Consider the following 18,519-nt stretch of genomic DNA (forward strand, 5'->3'; position numbering starts at 1 on the left):
TAATATATAATAAGTTATATAGTTTCCATAAAAATTATAAACACTTGCTTTAAAACGATAGAAATATTAAATACAATCAGGAGCAACGCACTACACAACCTACCCTCAGCAATACACAGCAGCATTGTGAGGGTGGGAGGGGAAAAAAACAAACTACGGCAACACAAGAGGTACAAAAAGGGGCGGTGTGCAGGTTAAACACTGCCATAGTAAATAAATGAAAATGACTCCAAAATCATTCTTAAAATGATAAAATTCACAAATATGAAATAAAATATTTAAATAAATAAAAATCACAATATAATTTGAAAAATGTTATAATTTTAACAGAGTGCAATTGTAACTCTGTTACACAAGGGAAAGCAGAGATGTAAGTTGTTATATTAATAACAGTAATATAACTATTAGATTTACGTCTTTTAATGTTTTAATGCGTATTAACTGTGAAAATTGGCCATTAATAAGATGCTGACATGATTTCTATCATATATCTTTAATGAAGGATTGAGAGAAGAAAAAAACAAGATTTGTCTCTGAGAGTGAAATCTGCACACGAGTGCCACCTGGAGTTTTCCTATTTTTTTCGCTTTGATTTTGAATAATTTCCTTGGTGAGTTCGTGTTTTATTATTTATTATTGTTTTTATTATAACATGATTTAAACTAGTGTCAAAAATGTGTTTCATTAATTAACCATTTGTTTGGTCTAGTAAAAACACAGTATTATACACAGTATTATACAAGTGATTGTGTAAAGTTTAAGTGAGAGAGTTTAAGTAAAATGCTGTCATTTGTAAAAAGAAAATGCCAAATAGGAGAAAGAAATAGGAAAAACACAGAAATTCAGCAGAGAGAAGCATATCCATGGTTATTTACTGTTGCTGTTTATTTAGAAATGTGTTAAGCTGAGATAATGCATACACTGTAAAATGCTAATGGTTTCTTTGGCCTTGTGTTTTCAAGGCCAGGTTTTTTTTTTTTCTTTTCCTTGGTTTTGTTCGTTTGTGCATCTTCTGGTTTTTCATCGGTGAGATGTTCTATTGACGTCAGTTGCTGGATGTGATCTGCTCTGGATTCGAATCAATTGAAGTTTGAACTCTCTTCTGGATTTGGATTGTCTCAACTTCCATCGGTGCGTGTCTAATTGTGGAGTTGGACTGGCGAGCCTCCCATTAAGTGGATTCTTTGAATACACCTGTTGAAAAGATACAAAGTGAAACCTATTCAGCGTCATGGTAGGAGTGTAAATTTACAACACACTCACAAGTGCAACATCCTGGATCTCTGGAATTGAATTTGCAACCTAGTTGTTTTGCAAAAGAATCTTTTTGAAAGTTTATCACCTTAACTGGACTTTTGGAACATTTTGAAATGTTTTAAGTGAATGTTTTATTTTCATTTTTATTTTATTTGTACATTGTTCTTTAGAGTGTTCATTCGTTGGAACTTTTGAAGCTTTATAGAGAGAAGTTAATTGGTTTAAGAAGGGAAATCTTGATTATATGTTAAATAATAATACAATTTTAATATTGTATTATTAACTTACACTTTCAAACCTTTACTATAGTATTGTTATTAGTATATTAGTATTATATTATTGTTATAATAGTAACCAAAATATAATATTAGCCTTTAGCAATAGAAAAACAGAAAAATAACATAATATTAACTTACCTTATTAGTGATATAGCCATAAAACCCTGTGGAGAAAGAGAAGTATTATTTAGAGAGTGTAAATAGGATTGAGGTCATTAGATAAGAGAAAAAACCTAGTTTGTTTTATTTATTTTTATTTATTTATTTTTTTATATTTCTGTGAACATTTTACAATACAATCTTTTATTATTCTTACCTCTGTGTCCGAGTCCTTCACTGTTGTTGTATCTTCTCTCTCTTTGGAGGAATTTAGACTTCTGAGCATCTGGTCCATTGATTAAAAGCTTATAATACATTTGTGTATCGAGGGTTACAACTGCAATGGAAAATCTTTTCCTGACAAATAAATGTAAAATTCTTGTTTAACTCTAATATCTCCTGAAATCATTTAAATCTAGTAGATTGTTTAGGCTGATGTTTCCGCAGTCTACGACCAGGATTATTCATCCATTCAGGCTTAATGGATGGAGCATGGGCACAGCATTAGAGACTTGTTGATTTCTGACAATCACTGATGATATAATCTAGGGGTATGATATAATCTAGGGGCTAAATCAAACTTTCTTTAAGTATGTGCAAGCATGGGGCGGCCTATTATTACTTAAAGGAAATTAGCTTATCTGCTAAGAATCGGAACTGGCGAAGATGTGTCCGTGAGCAGATGAAACTGGCTAGCCATACTGACTCTAAGCGACTTAGAGTAAACGATGAAACATTAATTGAATATAAGGATTTATTAGGTTAATCAATCTAAATTAGACCTAATCACGACCTATAAGGTAATCAGCTTGAATTAGATGAATCTAAATCTAAAATTATTATAAATTGGAGTCAAGGAAAAATTCAGAGCTAGAAACAAATTAAAATAAAATATAACAAACAAAAATATTTCTTTTCACATGTGCTAAAAGGTTTACATGCATTTAACCTTCACCTATGCTGTTAGTTCCGTCATGGGACTAATAGATGGACCCTCACATGTGTGTGTATTTATATAGTTTATAACCATAATAGTTCTACAGTTTATTCTATTTCACTATTTGATTTCTATTTTATTGCGCATTTTATTTAAATAGCGTATTAATTTTGTTAAAGAGCCCATATTGTGGGTTTTTGAAAATGCCCTTCCATGTAGTGTGTAACACAGCTCTAAGTGAAGTGAAATATGCAGCTAAGGCTTAAATCTGTAAGTGTACAGTGTTTAAAACTGTTGATTCATCTATAAAAGAGTCGACTCATAGTGCTTCAAATGAGTTGTCTTGATAACGAGTCATTAGGTGTTTCGTGATGTCGTATCTATGAAAGTAGTTGCGTACGCAAACACCGGAGATTTGAAACCTGCGGCCTCACCATGCGGCAACCTCCCGCTCTCCCTCAGGAAGCCAATACGGAAGTAACTTAAACTGCAATTCATCCGAAATTCCGCTAGTCTTGGCCGCTCCTGGCTCCTAAACTGTTAGAACTGTTTGCCCACTGTTAGAATGGCCAACTTTACAGCAGAAAAAAAGGTGTTTTACAGCCTGGTACAAAAAAAGATTTTGGTTGATACAGGTAATATTACCCTTCATGACAACTGTGAGGGGGGTGAATTTTTTTATAACTCATCCGTTTCCTTTATATTAAGTTATATTAAGTTTGCATAATTAAGGGAGTGGCCACTTGAGTGACAGTTAGGTCTCGCTGGTCGCCGTTGCGTCACTTCAGCTGAATCCTGCAGATTAGCCACTGAACTCGACATATTTATCGTATTTCTGTGTTGTTTTATGTGGCTTTACACAGTCAACTGCCTTTTGGACTTGTTTCCCACAATTATTAGATGGCATGGCATGCTGAGTGAACTAAATTGTGCTCACAAACCATTCACGTGGCCTCCGTTTCCCATGTGAGTAAAGTTATATACTTATATACCATCTCTGTACATGTATTTGTTTTATTTAAGATCATTTATCGTTTATTTTTATATTTAGAGCTGTAATGCACTCCAGAATCTGACAGATTGATTAGCTGTAGGCTCTAGAACAGTCATCTGAAGCGTTGTCATACAGTGTTATGCTGGATTTCATCAATAGTCTTACAGTAACTAACACAGACTATATCTGAAGTGTTTGGAAGTAATTCGCGTTTTCCTCCTGTTGAAAAACGTCATAAGAACAATGTTTAGTGGCTCAATGTATTACAGCAGTGTTTTTAAAAGTCTAAACACTTTATTGATATAGTATACAACCAAGCACAAGTGGTCAGAATACAAACGACTCACAAGTGATAAAGTATTAAGCATTTCTCCCAAAGTAAAGTGTGTCTGAACCAGGTCCAAGCTAAATGCTAGCAGGTGTCTGTAGCTCCGCTCACTCTCCGCCTCTTTGCCCTTGTTTGGTATCCCGCCGTGGGTGTGATGACGCGTGACCAAAATGGCGACGGTTGGCCGCGCCTACTTGTGGCTTCTTTTGCGCTCTTCAGAAACCTATGGGTGACGTCACGGATACTACGTCCATATATTTTACAGTCTATGGGCCTCACCCACTAACACAGAAAATAAGCCACACACACGCCAGTCGAATGTGACATCACACCATGCAGATGGATATTATTGAGTCTCTACCCAAAGATGAAACCTCAGCATTAGCCCAGCCTTGAGCAGTTTAAGTAATCCTGGAAACTACATGCTTACAAAGTAGACTTTATCAGCCGTTTGTTAAAGGAAGGATCAGTAAAGAGTACTGATGGACTATGTCAGAACATGGATTGTTCGGTTTCTTCCTCTATTTCACAAGTGTAAGTATGTGCGATTAAAGTTGTTGCCTCGTTTACTCTAGCTTGCAAATGTATTTAGTTGTGATTTGTTACTAGTAACCGCGTGTACTGTATCAGGTTAACTCGCTATATTCTCATATCGCATGTAAAGCCACGTTGAAAACGGGGCGCATGGTGCTTTGTTTACGGACCTCTGATGAGAAGACTAATGTGTGTGTTGTGTCGTCTGAGGAGGAGCGTAATGTGTGTGTGTGTTTGTATGTTGCGTCCTCTGAGGAGGAGTGTGTGTGTTTGTGTGTGTTTGTTTTTATTACATGGTGGGGACCTCAGCATGATAGCACACTCACAAAGTGGGGACCAAAAACATAGTGGGGACCGATGGCCCGGTCCCCACTATGTTTTGCCTTTAAAAGACTCAGGGGGCGTTGCTGATATGCCTAGTGCAGTTTTTTTCACTGATCCCCACCTTGACCATTTACCTGAATTGAGTGTGTAAGTGTGTGTCGGCGCACTGCTCTATAGCGGTCCTGTAGTCGGATGGCGGTACTGCACCCTGACACACACTTGGCGCTATTCACACACTCTGCCTACTGCACATGCGCAATCTCATAAATAATTCCGACTTTAATAAACTTAATTAAGATCTATCATCAAATTATTCGAATTTTTGGGTAAGTTAGAATGTTTTTCACCATCATAATGTAATAAAATAGGTTATATGACAAATACTTATGTTGCATATTTTGACAGTTATCAGGTATAGTTAATTAAATGTTTTAACGAATTTCCTGGGTGTTTTAATCGAGGTTGTTTCAAATTACGTATTAATATAACACTGATAAGACACAAACTACAGTTCGGTATGTAATTTAACTTGTTTACACGAGTAAAAGTTACTCGCGCTAATGTGCTAACGTGCTAACTGCCCGGTGCTACGTGAGTCAGAGGCCGGGGTGGAGTGCATGAGCCGCGGTCAGACAGTCACCAATCACCGGGCGGCTAAATGGATCGACGGAGGATAAAACCATTAAAAGATGCGGAGAAACACATCACCAGCTCCACTGACAAGACCCATTCACTGGAAACCGAATATATAGAAGGTTACTAAGGTATGTTTTCATAGTTCTTGTATCGTACTTTTTAAATGGTTAATTGCTTTAAACATTTAACGTTAATCCTGAAATAACACTATTATATACTATTTATACGTTAATGTAGTAACATAGAGGTTATAATTAAAATGTGGGGCTATCTGGTCCTAGAAATGTACTTAATTTATTGTTCTATGACGTGTAGAAACGTTTTATTTTAGATAAATAATTATAATAAACTCCAACTTAGTGTAAAACATATATAAAAGTACATAAATGATCACTGTGTGTGTTTTATTTATTTATTTGCTGTCAACTGGTAGCCTTTTACAATAAGGTTAAATTAGTTAATGCTGGTTAATGCATTTACTAACATGAACAATAAATAATACTTTATTACAGTATTTGTTCATGTTTGTTAACTTTAGTTGATGAAAAAAAAGTTGTTCATTACTAGTTGAACACGCACAATGCATTAATTATTGCAATGCATTATTACTGGTACAAGCATGAATTTAGATTTGAATAATGCATTAGTAATTAGTAAATGTTAAACTGATTAATAAATGCTGTACATGCATTGTTCATTACTAGGTCATGTTAGTAAGTACATTAACTAATAAAACCTGATTGTAAAGTGTGACCTGTAAACAATTGAAGTGGAAAAAAAGTTCTTTAAAACTGTCCTAAGAAAGAAGAACAGGTGTTCAATAGTATTAGAACAACATTGTTGAAAGGTTCTGATCCACTTCAAAAGGTTTACTGTATTTATAATTCACACACAGAGAGGATGCTAATGTGAGGTTTTTGTAGTTTTTTAACCCTACACGTTTCATTAAAACTTTTAGGTCAGAGTTTGCGTTGTCCACATTTATTAAAGGAAGTTTTGTGGTTGAGTACAAATGATAGAGCTTGTGGAAGCAAAGCATAGATGAGATAATAATAAAAATACTGTCTTTATGTTTGACTTTATATGGTAAAACAAGAACAGGTGGTTAAGTGTTTTCCCCATTCAAATGTACATGTATATATTATATTCATTCTGTTTGTATTCATGCCATAGTTTAGCTTTTTATTGCTATGAGAGGGCATAATTAAAATGTTGCTTGCTCTTTTCTCTTAGTTTTGCAGCATTGATGCCGATCATGAGGACGAGACCCTCGGCCGGCTGGTGAATGATGACCATCTGCACCCTAACTGCACTGTCAATAAGATCGTTGTTCAGAGAAAACCTCATTTGTGCCATTTTGCAATCAGGGATATTTTCTTTGGAGAGGAAATAACATTTGACTATGGCGCATGTGATTGGCCTTGGAGAAAGGTTTGACATTTTGATCACTTAATACTTTAATCCTTAATACATTCAGCAAAGCTAAGAGTTTTTTAATGTTAATATAGATAAAGGGTAAATCTGTTAAAAAATATAGAGTTTGCATCATCCATAAGAGATAATGAAATCAATCTCTTAATATCTTCTTCTTGTCTTAATGGGTAAAAAAGTTTAATTAATTGGGTAATGCTTTACTTTAAAGGGGGGTTCATAAGACTGTCATGAAAGCTTTATAGTCATGACATGACTTATATAACAAAGCTGTTTTTAAATAGCTTTCATTGAAGGATGCCCATATGACTGCAGAAGAGAACTGCTCCGACAACTCTCTGATGAGGTATGTTTATTAGTATTAGTATTATTATTATTAGTAGTAGTAGTAGTAGTAGTAGATGTTGTTGCTGTAGTAGTGCATTTAATTGTAATTATTTAACTTAGTGTGTGTCCTAATTTATGAACATATGCAATAGTGTAACATTGTGGGGACCAGAGGCATGTTAGAGAAGCTGTGAAACACACTTAGTCCTGAATACACACACAGTACGGTCTGACATAGTGGGGACCAGGAGCCCTGAGTACTACTGTCTAATTATTATTTTTTGTTTTTTATATTCAGCTTTCATTGAAGTATGATCATATGACGAGAAGAAGAGAACTGCTCTGCTCCAGTAGGAGACCCACAACCCTCTGATGAGGTGTGTTTAAATTTAATAATAATAATAATTATTATTAGTAGTAGTAGTAGAAGTAGTAATAGTTGTTGTTGTTGTAGTAGTAGTGCATTTAATTATAATTATTTAACTTAATCAAAATATAGAAATGAAACAGAGTGTGTGTCCTAATTGGTGAATGTATGCAATAGTGTAACATTGTGGGGACCAGAGGCATGTTAGAGAAGCTGGGAAACACACTTAGTCCTGAATACACACACAGTACGGTCTGACATAGTGGGGACCGGAACCCTTGAGTACTGCTGTCTAACTAATATAATTTTTTTTATATTCAGCTTATATTGAAAGTTGACCATATGACAGAGGAAGAGAACTGCTCTGCTCCAGTACGAGACTCACAACTCTGATGAGGTGTGTTTATTATTGTTGTTGTTATTATTATTATTAGTAATAGTAGTAGTAGTAGTTGTTGTTGTAGTAGTAGTGCATTTAATTGTAATTATTTAACTTAATCAAAATCTAGAAATGAAACAGAGTGTGTGTCCTAATGTATGAACATATGCACTAGTGTAACATTGTGGGGACCAGAGGCATGTTAGAGAAGCTGTGAAACACACTTAGTCCTGAACACACACACAGTACGGTCTGACATAGTGGGGACTGGAACCCTTGAGTACTGCTGTCTAACTATATATATTTTTATATTCAGGTTTGCTGAAGTATGACCATATGACAGAAGGAGAGAACAGCTCTGCTCCAGTACGAGACCCACAACTCTCTGATGAGGTGTGTTTATTAATATTGTTGTTGTTGTTGTTGTTATTATTATTATTATTATTATTATTATTATTACTAGTTGTTGTAGTAGTAGTAGTAGTAGTTGTTGTTGTAGTAGTGGTGTATTTAATTGTAATTATTTAACTTAATCAAAATATAGAAATTAAACAGAGTGTGTGTCCTAATTGGTGAACATATGCACTGACATTGTGGGGACCAGAGGCATGTTAGAGAAGCTGTAAAACACACTTAGTCCTGAATACACACACAGTACGGTCTGACATAGTGGGGACCGCGACCCTTGAGTACTGCTGTCTAACTAATATATATTTTTTTTATTTTCAGCTTATATTGAAGGATGACCATATGACAGAGGAAGAGAACTGCTCTGCTCCAGCACGTGACTCACAACTCTGATGAGGTGTGTTTATAATAATAATAATAACAATTATTTTTATTATTATTATTATTATTATAATTATTATTATTAGTTGTAGTAGTGATAGTAGTTGTTGTTGTAGTAGTGGTGTATTTAATTGTAATTATTTAACTTAATCAAAATATAGAAATGAAACAGAGTGTGTGTCCTAATTTGTGAACATATGCACTGACATTGTGGGGACCAGAGGCATGTTAGAGAAGCTGTGAAAGACACTTAGTCCTGAATACACACACAGTAAGGTCTGACATAGTGGGGACCGCGACCCTTGAGTACTGCTGTCTAACTAATATATATTTTTTTATTTTTTTTATTCAGCTTTGATTGAAGGATGACCATATGACAGAGGAAGAGAACTGCTCTGCTCCAGTACGTGACCCACAACTCTCTGATGAGGTGTGTTTAATGTTGTTGTTATTATTTTTATTAGTAGTAGTAGTAGTAGTAATAGTTGTTGTTGTAGTAGTAGTAGTGCATTTAATTGTAATTATTTAACTTAATCAAAATATAGAAATGAAACAGAGTGTGTGTCCTAATGTATGAATGTATGCACTAGTGTAACATTGTGGGGACCAGAGGCATGTTAGAGAAACTGTGAAACACACTTAGTCCTGAACACACACACAGTAAGGTCTGACGTAGTGGGGACCGGGACCCTTAAGTACTGCTGTCTAACTAATATATATATATATATATATATTTTTATTCAGCTTTTATTGAAGGATGGAAGGATGACCATATGACAGAGGAAGAGAACTGCTCTGCTCCAGTAGGAGACCCACAACTCTGATGAGGTGTGTTTATAATAATAATAATAACAATTATTATTATTATTATTATTATTAATATTATTAGTTGTAGTAGTAATAGTAGTGGTTGTTGTAGTAGTGGTGTATTTAATTGTAATTATTTAACTTAATCAAAATATAGAAATGAAACAGAGTGTGTGTCCTAATTGGTGAACATTGTGGGGACCAGAGGCATGTTAGAGAAGCTGTGAAAGACACTTAGTCCTCAATACACACACAGTAAGGTCTGACATAGTGGGGACCGCGACCCTTGAGTACTGCTGTCTAACTAATATATTTTTTTTTTATATACAGCTTATATTGAAGGATGACCATATGACAGGGGAAGAAAACTGCTCTGCTCCAGCTAGTGACTCATAACTCTGTTATTGCATATCAGATTTAACGAACCGTTTACTACGGATTTCATGTAATTTTGATAACTGTCCATTAATCAGATGTCATCACGCTGCTGTGCCGTCAGCCAATCGTTGCATTGCTGATAATGATTTTGAGGATCGATAGATCTGTCACGACACACAGTCACAACACCTCTCAGATCAGTTTAATCTGATTCGCAAACTTTTTTGAAGAACCAAATTAGCCTAAGATGAGTTATCAAGATTAAAAGATCCAGGATCTGTAATATATTCTTAGATTATTTTAGCGAGGTCCGAAGAACAGACCCCTGGACCCTTGAGTACTACTGTCTAAATTATATATTTCAAAATAAAAATTAAAAATTATATATAAAAATATATAAAATAATTTTATATAAAATATTTATAAAATTATATATAAATATATATTTTTAATTATATACAGTTGAAGTCAGAATTATTAGCCCCCTTGTTTATTTCTTGTACTAAATTTCTGTTTAATGGAAAGCATATTTTTTAAACACATTTCTAATCATAACAGTGTTAATAACTCATCTCTAATAACTGATTTATTTTCTCTTTGCCATGATGACAGTAAATATTATTTGACTAGATATTTTTCAAGACACTTCTATTCAGCTTAAAGTGACATTTAAAGGCTTCACTAAATTAATTAGGGTAACTAGGCAAGTTATTGGAGGGATAATAATATTGACCTTAAAATGGTTCATAAAAAATTAAAATTGCTTTTATTCTAGCTGAAATAAAACAAATAAGACTTTCTCCAGAAGAAAAAAATATTATCAGACATACTATGAAAAAATTCCCTGCTCTGTTACACATCATTTGGGAAATATTTGTAAAAAAGTTTTAAAAAGGTGGGCTGACTTCAACTGTATATACTTTCATATATATCTGTACATTAAACTATATATATATATATATATATATATATATATATATATATATATATATATATATATATATATATATATACAGTTGAAGTCAGAATTATTAGACCCCTTGGAATTTTTCTCTTCTTTTTTAAATATTTCCTAAACGATGTTTAACAGAGCAAGGAAATTTTCACAGTGTGTCTGATAATATTTTTTCTTCTGGAGAAAGTCTTATTTGTTTTATTTTGACTAGAATAAAAACAGTTTACATTTTTTTAAACACCATTTAAGGGACAAAATTATTAGCCTCTTTAAGCTATATTTTTTTCTCGATAATCTACAGAACAAACCATCGTTATACAATAACTTGACTAATTACCCTAACCTGCCTAGTTAACCTAACTACCCTAGTGAAGCCTTTAAATTTCACTTTAAGCTGTACAGAAGTGTCTTAAAGAATATCTATATCTAATAATATTAATGTCTAATATTATTTACTGTCGTCATGGCAAAGAGAAAATAAGTCCATTATTAGAAATGATTATTAGAAATAGTTATTAAAACTATTATGTTTAGAAATGTGTTGAAAAAAATCTTCTCTCCGTTAAACAGAAATTGGGGAAATAATAAACAAGCTGTCTAATAATTCAGGGGGGCTAATAATTCTGACTTCAACTGTATATAAAGAGTTTCATTGCAGAACGAGATATATCCATTTAAAAAAATGTTGGTAATTTTGACATTATTTTTCAGGACATCAACAGTCAAGTTCATTCACAATTTCTGTACATTAAACTATAACTTGAGCTCAGTGAAGGCCAGGAACACAATATTTTCAAATCCAGGATATTTTTTATTTAATTTTATGTCTATAATTAAGTAAAAAAAACATGCCAAAATGCTACATATTAATCCAACCCACATTGTCAAACATGGAATAATATATGCAAAGATTGATTAATAATAATAAGATTCTAAGTTAGATTTGGCCAGAATGTACACAACATAACATAACATAACTTTATTTTTTTTTTTTTGCAAAACGCTACATCCACCTTAGGCTATATTATACTACATTAATACCATTACCAAAAGCTAGTGAATCAATGTTTTGTTTGATAAGTAAGATTAAGTTAGTTAGATAAATGACCTTTAGCTTGGTACAGAAAGAGTGGAGGGCGGCTCCTTCCACACCGCTGCAGAAAACCAAACCTGTATGATTAGAGCGGGCGGAGCTGAGTCCGTGACACAAACTTGCCTCGCTATGTCATATTTAATGAATTATTTCACTGTAATAATAATAATAGCTTATTTATTTGGTTGTGAAAAAGCTAAACCGTTTTCTCCATAACAACATGTGCCCTTTAAGTTCCTTTGTAATAAATCAACAACAACAAGAATTAATTTTAAATAATAGGTGCAACCGCATAAATAAATCTTCAGATAGGCTACTCAGCTACATGTAAGAAATTATTTAAAAAATAAACTTATAAAGGACACTTGCAGACAGGTATCTTGTGATGGGGAGTAGGAAAAAAGGCGCTCCTAGGCCTTCTCTTGACATCAGCGGAGACTCGTTCCCTGCTGCATTTGTGTATTGTTGACGCAGAAGTATCTTATTCTGGTCCATTTTTGTGGCCTTTTTATAATTTTTTGTGAAGTTGAAGACTTCATCTTCTATCGCTAAATCAATGAGCAAACTCTGAGCACTTCACCGGCGATGACTCTCTTCCCAGGGGATGCTGAGCTCGCGCCGCATCCTGAACGCTCTCTTAACTGTTATATCGCACTTTGTAAAGAAACTGGTCTGACGGATATTGCGTTTTGTGAAAAAAAATACGTTTTGTACTTGGCCTAAAATGTGCATTCTTAAATGTTATTAATGGCAGCAATTCACACATAGATTAAGGTACATCTGAACAGTGATTTCCAATAATAAAATCCAAATGTCAAAAAATGCCGTTTATCGCATTTTGCAACCAAACTCTTCATATTTATGTGTGTGTTATGACTGTATGACTGCAGAAGAGAACTGCTCTGTTCCCACAACTCAGTTTTTCTGGGACTTGAAAACAGATGCTCAGAAGATTTTAAAGGGTGGAATCTTGATCAAATCGTGGGTTTACACACAAACATGTAATACAGTGCAAGATTTTCTGGATGTTATATACACATTTGTATTTGCAAACATATTTATCATATTGTTTTAAATGATATATTTTTGTGTGGGTTTTTACATTCAGAGAAAGTTACAGTGGATTGTGATTTTGGAGGAGGTGAAGTCCAGTCTAAAAGGTAAAAATATTATTTATTTTTCTGATCAGATTTTTTCTTTTTTCAGAATGTTTATTTTTATCATGATATGTATGTGCTATGTTTGAAAACTATTTTTAAGCTACCATCACACGCTTTTACCCATTAAAAAGAACAACACAAAATCAAATAAATATTTTGGTAAGCTTTATGCAGAGAAGTCAACTCTCAGACTTGATTTTTACTTTCAGAGTCCCCTCAAGTATCATCACCATGGTACAGTGTCTGTGAAGATAGTGAAGCAGACCCAGCATTCACAAAAAAGAGAGGTATGATCATTAAAGTTAATTTGTGACTGACTTGTGTTATTGTACAAGTCCAAATGCACAAGCTCATTTACATAACATGTAGGTTAAAACAGGACAGAAGCACATTACTTCTATGATGATTTCAGTACAGTTGCACTTGATGTCTCATTTCATGTTAGTTAAACAATATTGCTAAATACTTTGGAAAAATATACTAATTGCATATCTGGTTACACTTTATTTTGATAATTTACTTTACTACTACTACTACTACTACTACTACTAACTACAAGTAACTGCAACTACTTGTCAACTAACAGCCATTAGACTGTCTGTTAGAATCAACACTGCTAATGCTCTACTAAATTTATAAAGAGTTAGTCATATTGTACAAATTTTGAGCGTAACCTAACAGTCTGCTGTACTATTTACTGAGACCAATGAGAGTCAGTTTTATTGAGGTAACCTTAACTGTCAGCTAATACTCTACACTCTAAAATTAATAAAAATAAGTAATAATAATTAAATTAGCAGTTTTTCATAATTTGTTTTTATGAAATCTGTTTGTTTCTGCTCTTGAATTGCATTATGGGATCTTGATCTTTCTTCCAACAACTTTTAATCTTAAAAAGTAAAAAAAAGTGACTTTTTGTTTGGGTTGTTGTTGTATATTATGCTACAGAAACCTTGTAATAAACTGACGGTACATTTTCTGTTATTCTAAAGAATTATTTATCTCTATATATTATTTCTTATACATTATATTATTTCAAACTACTAAAATGTCAGTAAAAGTCACTTTGTTAAACTGTAGAGTTGAATTTTCAACATCAAAAGTTCACAGAGCAGAGATCAACATCCCATAATGCAATTCACCACCACACACAAAAAAAACCCCACTTGTAAATCACAAAATACAGGAACTGGTAATGAACAGATATGTGTTACAGTGTAGTGTTTTGAGCTAAACTTGAGCTAACAGTCTGCTAATACTCTACTGATAATCAGATGAGCGTTAGTCTTATTGAACATTCTAACAGTATGCAAATACTCTAATACATAATACTTTACGGTGAGATAATTAACGTAGTTGCAGAGTTACGCATAGTTAGAAGAATGTCTAAACTGGACTATGGAATAAAGTGTAACCCCATTAACCAGATTTGAAGTTAATAGGAAGTATTTTTTAATCCATCTCCATCTTAAGTATTTTTAATAATAGGCAAGACATATTTTTCTAGCAATTTCTATCACAATATTAAACTAACATAACAGCACATGTTGTAAAAATGACTGAACATTTATGCAACTAAAACCACTTTTTTATATTTTAACCACCCATAGGTCCCATAAAGAGAAGATCCTGGAGCAAACAGGAAGAACATGCTGTGGTGAAAGCTGAACCATGGGCTCTAAAAACCAGAGATTGGTCAGCTTTGGATTGTTTATATTAAAAACTGAATCTCGGCTCTTTAGATAAAAAATCTGAATAACACTTTTATAGTAAGTATACACTATACATCATTAGTTTAGCACTAACTCTACATTAATAGACTTTAGGAAGCAGTTTATAAATACAGCTTCAAACGCTGTATTCTTGACTTGACTTAATTGTATTTTCATGCTTTGTTACTGATTCATTTTTCATTACTATATTATGTATTGCATTATTTACAAACTATTTGTATATAAGAGTAGTTGGTGGTTTTTAAGATAATTCAGAATGAGTTATTAAATGATTAATAAACTATTCAAATGAACATTTATACATGTTATATTCAGGCATATAGTAATTGTAACCATGTGTGTTAGTAAATGCTATAATAACACAACTTCATGCAGTTTTGTGACCTAAGGACTGTTTATAGTTGATAAATCCCTTATAAATGACAATTTAAGGCTCAGTATCTAATGAACAATAAATCTTTGCAATCTTATTAAAAAAATTCTGTAAAGTTTAAACATTGCAAAATAAAAATACAACATCATTTCAAAACAACAATTAACAACATGACAATATTCATTTCAGTGTTTCTGTGATGTTTGCACTGTACAGTAATTTTATATTTTGATAAGATTGCAAAGATTTACTTTTCATTAGATAGTTTCATTTGTGTATCTTGAAATGAATGAAAAAATATATATATATATATATATCTTCTTTGGCCTTAGTCCCATATGATTGCGGGGTCGGCTCTTTTTGGAACAAGTCCTTCAGTTTTAGACTTGTCCATATGATAACGACTTTTTTACACCTTCCGGCCAGCCTATCATATGGGCCTGTCACACTCATACACTAGGGACAATTTAGCCTTCCCAATTCACCTGTAGCATGTCTTTGGACTGTGCCTTTGCACCCGGAGGAAACCCACACGAATGCAGGGAGAACATGCAAACTTCTCACAGAAATGCCAACTGAACCAAGGTTCAAACCAGTGACCTTCTTGCTGTGAGGCGACAGCACTACCTACCGCGCCACTGCTTCACCATATATATATATATATATATATATATATATATATATATATATATATATATATATATATATATATATATATATATATATATATATATATATATATATATATATATATATATATATAAAGCTATAAATCACTCCCCCTTTTAATTTATTTCTTTTTTTCTGTGTAGAATATAGCTGAGATTTTAATTGTCATTTATAAGGGATTTATAAAGCATGAATAGTCCTCACTTTACATTAGCTCACAAAACTGCATGAAGTTGAGTTTATAAAGCATTTATTATTAGACAGAGTAACCATTACTATATGCCTGATTAATAAGATATATAAATGTTGGGTAACACTATAATAACTGCACACAATGAATTATTTATGAAACATTAGCAAATAGTTAGTTGAACGTTTGTTAAGCATTAACGCTACATTAATAGACATTAGTAAGCAGTTTATAAATTATATTTATAAATATAAATTACAAATATTATTGACTTATAAGCACAATTATAATGTGCTTAATGATTGTTTTCATACTTGGTAAATAATGCAATACTTAATTTAGTAATGAAAAATACATCATTAACAAACCAGATATTTAAAAGTAGTTGGTGTTTTTTTTTTAGATAATTCAGAATGTGCAAGTAAATGATTAATAAACTATTCAAAATAACATTGATAATTCTTATTATTTAGGCATATAATAAGCTGTTTAGTATGTTAATAAATGCTTTATGAACTCAACTTCATGCAGTTTTGTGATCTAATCTAAAGCGAGGGCTATTCATGCTTTATAAATCCATTATAAATGACAATATAAGGCTCAGTTACATTATATACAGGAAAAAAATGACTATTAATTTCTACTTATTAAAAGATGCTCAAATGAAACTGTATCAAATGAAAAGTAAATCATTGCAATCTTGTCTAAATATAAAATTGCTTTACACATAATGTATTGTTAAATTATTATATTGTTGTTTTATCAAATGATGTTGTATTTCGACACTCCTGTTATTCAGCAATGTTTAAAATTTACAGTAATTGTATTTGTTTAGGTACGATTGCAATTACTTATTGTTTATTTGATACACAGTAGGTAGTGCTGTCACCTCACAGCAAGAAGGTCGCTGGTTTGAGCCCTGGCTGGGTCAGTTGGCATTTCTGTGTAAAGTTTGCATGTTCTCCCTGTGTTGGTGTGGGTGCTCCTACATGCGGTACAGGTGAATTGGGTAGCCTAAAATGGTCCGTAGTAATTGAGCGTGATTGAGTGTGTATGTGTATGGATGTGTCCCAGGGATGGGTTGCAGCTGGAAGGGCATCCGCTGCATAAAAACGTGCTAGATAAGTTGGTGGTTCAATCCGCTGTTGCGACCCCGGATTAATAAAGAGAGAAAACTAAAATGAAAATAAATGAATAAATGAATGATTCTGAACCTTTAATTGTCATTTATAAGGGATTTATAAAGCATCAATATTCCTCACTTTAGATTAGATCACAAAACTGCATGAAGTTGAGTTAATAAAGCATTATTTAACATGCAGAAAAACGTATTATATGCAGGGCTCCAAACCGGTTCAAGGAACGGAAACGAAAAACAGAATCAAATGACATTTTTCAGGAACAGAAACGAAAACCGAAAAAAAAGATCAACTTTAATCGTTCTGAACAGAAATGTTTACAGTTAAACGGTTAATAATGTTATTTTATCGTTCTCTTTATTATATGAATTTGGGAGACAAAAAGCATCAATTTAAAGCATGTGAACAAATGCGACGGTGACGCTCGTTTTTATATAAACTATAAATGTCTGGCCGTGATGCGTATTTAGGCCTATGCCAGTCTATAAAAAGATAATGTAGCTTAAAACACTTTAAAATTTTAGAGAACGTAATACAGTTTGCACAACCAATGTTTGGTCTTAATAACCTGCCCATAATTAAACGTCATGCAGCCTACTTTTTGATTACTTGACCAGCGGATTAATGGCAGCACCAGTGGATAAACGAGATCTGAGCATAATGACCAGTATGTGCATAACCAATATGCAAAGTCAAGAGAGTGCACGACTCCATAGGGTAACGTAGCGCACACTTGATTATGTAATGTGTGAAATCGTGGACGCATCTCAAAGAGCAAAGCATAACTTATTAAATGCCCATGCTTAATCGGTCATCGATAAGGTCTATCGGTTTTAAAGGGTTACCGACAATAAATCAATCGAGTAATCGTTAGCATCCCTAGTTTAATGAATGAATGTGTTAAATTTAATATTTATATTAAAGATGAATAAGGCAAGAATATGATAATGATACTTTTTAGATTTTTACACCTACAAAAATATCTTGTGGTAGTGCACTTGTTTAATAAAAATCTTTGTAAATAGGTTATCTGTAAAAAAACGCAATCAGAGCCAATGACATGTAGAAGTAGTGTTGCCTAAACGGCTATTAAATTTCTAATAAAATTAAAACCAAAGTATAACTCATTGCATTTTTCATTTGATAAAAATATACAGAAACAAAATAAAATCATAAGGATGCTACTTTGTAATTTATGTTAATAATAATAAAATGACATGCTTAGACTATAAGCTTAACGGCTATACGCTGCCAATAGGCCATTAAAAACAACATTTAAAACAAGTAATTTAAAATACACATCAGAACTGTAGACCTGCAGTGTGTAAACTGTATACAGGGG

At 32.9% G+C, this 18,519-nt stretch overlaps 4 long non-coding RNA genes across 4 annotated transcripts in view; 3 read left to right on the forward strand and 1 right to left on the reverse strand.

Annotated features, from left to right (window-relative positions):
• The window catches only part of LOC141381964 (uncharacterized), a 1,176,553-nt gene that overhangs the window by 831,173 nt on the left and 326,861 nt on the right, over window positions 1–18,519 (forward strand). The window lies entirely within an intron of this gene.
• LOC141381914 (uncharacterized) lies at window positions 863–4,365 on the reverse strand. Its single transcript, XR_012402820.1, has 3 exons — window positions 1,852–4,365; window positions 1,674–1,699; window positions 863–1,194 (listed from the first exon to the last, which is right to left on the reverse strand). It is a non-coding gene; the product is annotated as an uncharacterized lncRNA (long non-coding RNA).
• On the forward strand, window positions 7,832–9,852 carry LOC141381870 (uncharacterized). The gene is made up of 6 exons (XR_012402741.1): window positions 7,832–7,909; window positions 8,208–8,284; window positions 8,621–8,696; window positions 9,033–9,110; window positions 9,425–9,508; window positions 9,818–9,852. It is a non-coding gene; the product is annotated as an uncharacterized lncRNA (long non-coding RNA).
• On the forward strand, window positions 11,308–15,471 carry LOC137489741 (uncharacterized). Its single transcript, XR_012402757.1, has 3 exons — window positions 11,308–13,073; window positions 13,283–13,360; window positions 14,684–15,471. It is a non-coding gene; the product is annotated as an uncharacterized lncRNA (long non-coding RNA).

Source organism: Danio rerio, chromosome 4 (genome assembly GCF_049306965.1).
Source record: "Danio rerio strain Tuebingen ecotype United States chromosome 4, GRCz12tu, whole genome shotgun sequence".
NCBI lineage: Eukaryota > Metazoa > Chordata > Actinopteri > Cypriniformes > Danionidae > Danio > Danio rerio.